This window comes from Penaeus chinensis, chromosome 20 (genome assembly GCF_019202785.1).
Source record: "Penaeus chinensis breed Huanghai No. 1 chromosome 20, ASM1920278v2, whole genome shotgun sequence".
In the NCBI taxonomy this organism is placed as follows: Eukaryota; Metazoa; Arthropoda; class Malacostraca; order Decapoda; family Penaeidae; genus Penaeus; species Penaeus chinensis.
The window spans coordinates 19,574,315-19,579,314 of record NC_061838.1 but is presented as its reverse complement, the minus strand read 5'-3'; positions in this window follow the sequence as shown (position 1 = coordinate 19,579,314).

Sequence of the window (5,000 nt, the reverse complement as noted above, 5' to 3'; positions counted from 1 at the left end):
GACAGACAAACATACTCCCAGAAGCATATCTAATACAGATACATACACTCAGACACATGCACACAAGACACACACACACATATATACACCGCAGACACACATACACATACACATACACATCCTATACATTTATACTATGTACACACACCCACACACACATATATACATATTCACGTACACACATACACATACACATCCTATACATTTATACTATGTACACACACAATATATATACCTATTCACGTACACACATACCCACACCCTCACACACACACGGGTATGTGGATTCAAGCCAATCCACAAACCCAATTCTTTACGCACACAAACACGCCCCTATCCAAAAATCCGTAACCAAGTCCCGGATGAAAACATCTCCGGCGTCGGTCCACAGACACAGTATAATACGCTGCCATTTTCCAGTTGGCTGAACCAGCGGCCGATTATGTCAGAGGAGGTCAGCGGAGGTCAATAGAGGTCAGCGGAGGTAGTTCCTCGGGCCGCCAGACACACGGCGGGGAAGACGGGAGCCTCCGAGAGTCCAAGATATGACGGATTAACGTGATTTCCTTTGATGGATTGGGGATCTGTGTGGATTAGGGTGATGGATAGGTGCTTAGGCGGCTGTGAGAAGGGAGGGGGAGGGGGAGGGAGAGGGGAGGTGGGCGCAAGATAAGGGGAGAAAGAGGATAAGAAAAGGGAAAGCGGGGGGGAGACGGGCGCAAGATAAGGGGAGAAAGAGGAGGAGAAAAGGGAGGATAAGGGGAGAGAGAGAATAAGGGAACGGAGGAGAGAGGAGCAGGTGGGTAGGGGGTAAGGAGCACAGGATACGGGGAGGGGAGAGAATAAGGAAATAGAGTAGGTAGGGGGAAATGGACGCAAGATAAGGGGAGAGAATAAGGAAATAGAGTAGGTAGGGGGAAATGGACGCAAGATAAGGGGGGGGGGGTAAGGAAATAGAGTAGGTAGGGGGAAATGGACGCAAGATAAGGGGAGAGAATAAGGAAATAGAGTAGGTAGGGGGAAATGGACGCAAGATAAGGGGGGGGGGTAAGGAAATAGAGTAGGTAGGGGGAAATGGACGCAAGATAAGAGGGGGGGGGTAACGGAAATAGAGTAGGTAGGGGGAAATGGACGCAAGATAAGGGGGGGGCGGGTAAGGAAATAGAGTAGGTAGGGGGAAATGGACGCAAGATAAGGGGGGGGGGTAAGGAAATAGAGTAGGAAGGGGGAAATGGACGCAAGATAAGGGGGGGGGGGTAAGGAAATAGAGTAGGTAGGGGGAAATGGACGCAAGATAAGGGGGGGGGGGGGTAAGGAAATAGAGTAGGTAGGGGGAAATGGACGCAAGATAAGGGGGGGGGGGTAAGGAAATAGAGTAGGTAGGGGGAAATGGACGCAAGATAAGGGGGGGGGGGTAAGGAAATAGAGTAGGTAGGGGGAAATGGACGCAAGATAAGGGGGGGGGGGGTAAGGAAATAGAGTAGGTAGGGGGAAATGGACGCAAGATAAGGGGGGGGGGGTAAGGAAATAGAGTAGGTAGGGGGAAATGGACGCAAGATAAGGGGGGGGGGGTAAGGAAATAGAGTAGGTAGGGGGAAATGGACGCAAGATAAGGGGGGGGGTAAGGAATTAGAGTAGGAAGGGGGAAATGGACGCAAGATAAGGGGGGGGGGGTAAGGAAATAGAGTAGGTAGGGGGAAATGGACGCAAGATAAGGGGGGGGGGTAAGGAAATAGAGTAGGTAGGGGGAAATGGGCGCAGGATAAGGGGGAAAGCGAATAAAGAAATGGATAAGGGCTGGCGGGCAAGTTGAAGCGAGCGCAAGATAAGGGGAGAGATGAAGGGGGGGGGGGGGGGGAGGTATAAGAAGAAGCGGACAGGGGATAAGAGGGAGGAGATAATAAGAGGAGGGAGGGGAGAAGGAGAGAAAGGAAGTGATAAGAGTGGGGAGGAATTAGCAGGAATATGATAAGAAAAACAAAAAAAAGCAAATTTTGAGATCGGTTTTAAGATGGGTGAAGTCTGTCCATGTAATATAGAGGTTCGTTAAATCGTTTCATGCAATATAATAGAAGAAATCAATTGCCTATTCAATTGATTTTTCCATTTTTCCCAAACAATACATTGGTACATACATACATATATACATACATACGTACATACGCATACATACGTACATACCCACAAACATACATACAAATATACATACATACAAACTTACGTACATATACACAAACACACATGCAAGCAAACACGTATCCATCCATCCATCCATCTATCCATCCATTTATTCACCCATTCATTTATCTATCCATCCATCCATCCATCCATCTATCCATCCAATTATTCACCCATTCATTTATATATCCATCTATCTATTCATCAATCTATCTATTCTCCTCCATAAGGGGATGGGGAGCGGATAGGGGTAGAGGAAGGGGATAGGAGTAATAACGATAATAAGGATAATAATAATAACAATAATAATAATAATAACAATAATGATAGTAATAATAATGATAATAATAACGATAATAATAATAATAATAACAATAATTTCGTTTAATTCCCTTTGTCACAATGGGTATTCCTGGTGTGACAGGCTTTGTGTTTAAATTTTCTTCAAAATTACTCTCTTTGTTCAAGGAAAGACTGAGGTTACCATCCACTGGCGGTGCGGGATGTGAACTCAAGTCAGCAAGATTACTAGACGTGAACGCTACCACTGCGCCACACAACACACAGTAGGTCGAGGGGGAAATCTTTCATTCCTCCAAACGGCTGTCTCGCGCGACAAAGCATCCTTGGGAAAGCCTTGATTGAGGCATGATAAATAAGGACTTAAGATGGAGAATCAATGAGCTTGTTCAGGCCGCTGGCGAAGGTGATGGAGTGCTGAAGACGTCTCTGTTATTTCGATTGGCTTGAGTTTCTTGGCGGGGAAGAGGTGATATTTTCGTTCGTCAAGGTGTTTTGTGGCGTTAATGGTGTTAATGGCTGGTTTACATATAAAAACGTAAAATGCGCGGGTATAAAGTGATATGCACGACAATAAACACATCAGCGCACACACACACACAGACACACACGCACACACACACACACACACACACACACACACACACAAACATACATGCAGATATCCCTCATCCTTCAAAAAAAATAGAAAATAATATCCACTAATCATCAGCTGAATTAACAGGAAAAAATACATAATGAATAAGTGGTTCGAGATACGGTCTTGGATTCGAATCCCAGCGTTCGAGACTGCTTCAAACTCTTCTGAGTGATTGTGCAAATGCCATTCGTTGAGAAAAGTGGTTTTAAGTCAAAATAAAGATTGCAAAGTGTCTCCCGAGGATCACAGAATGGGTGAGAATGTGAGTGAATAATGGATCTTTAAAAGAATAAATGAATATATAAATAGAATAAACTAGATAATAAAATAAAAGCACTTTACGAACATTTAAAAGCGCTAAACTGAAAAAAAAATAGTGCACATATATTTACATTGCAATTTTAGAATGTGAAGCATCATTGAGACTTTGAAAAAAAGAAAATGGATATGAAAAAAATAATGTATTATCACATATCATCAAAGCATATTCATCCCCTGAGGGTCGCTGGGCCAAAATATAAACAGTGACGTATTTAAATGTTTCGAAAATGCAATTGCAAGCTCCCTTAGAGAAGCGGCAGATTTATACCTTTTCTTCGGATACTCGTTGTAATAGCAAGCTACAATGACGTAAAGGTAATATTTTCGTGTGGTGTGTTAGCCTTATGATTAGTTTAAATCCTGTTTTCTTCGGTAATGCCAAGTGTGCTTTCTAACTGTGTCAGCTGCCTTATGCTTATTGAGGTTATTCCTTATAATATATATATATATATATATATATATATATATATACATATATATATATACACATTTATAGTTATATATGTATATATATATATATACATATAAATAATATATTTGTATACATATATATAAACATTTATATTCATATATGTATATATATACATATAAATAATATATTTATATATATATATATATAAACATTTATAGTTATATATGTATATATACATATAAATAATATATTTGTATATATATATATATATATATAAACACACACAAATATATATATATATATATATATATATATATATATATATATATATATATATGCGTGTGTGTATATATATGCATATGTATATATGTGTATATATATATATATATATGTATATATATATATATATATGTGTGTGTGTGTGTGTGTGTGTGTGTGTGTGTGTGTGTGTGTGTGTGTGTGTGCGTGTGTGTGAATAGATTATATATATAGATTATATGTGTGTATATATATATATATGTATATATATATATATATATATATATATATATATATATATATATATATATGGTATATATGTACACACACACACACACACACACACACACAAGCATAGCACACAAGCATAGCACACACGTGTATGCAGAGAGAAAGAGAGAGAGAGAGAGAGAGAGAGAGAGAGAGAGAGAGAGAGAGAGAGAGAGAGAGAGACAGAGAGAGAGAGAGAGAGAGAGAGAGAGAGACACCGACAACCAGATAAACAGAATCAGAAAGCAATAATAAAGAGATCTCAACAAACGCACGAGCAAAAGCAAGACAGGGGAAGAGAAGGCCAACGCGAGAAATGGGAGAACAAGGACAGAAAAAAGAAGAAGAAGGGGGGGGGGGGAGGGAGGTAGGGATAAGAGAGAGGGAGAAGGAGAAGGAAAAGGAAGAGACAAGAAGAGAGATTTTATCCTTAGGTCACGTTGGTCACGAGAAAATCCTCCTGTCCTTCCTCCTTGCCTCGTTTATTCCCATTTTCCTTCTTCTCCCCCTTTCTGCCACCTCCTCGTGTCCCCGTATAAGGTCAGGGCAGGTGGTATGATGTGCAAGGACGCCCCTGAACACACTTATAAGGGGAGGCGGCGCTGATAATGGCAGAGCAGA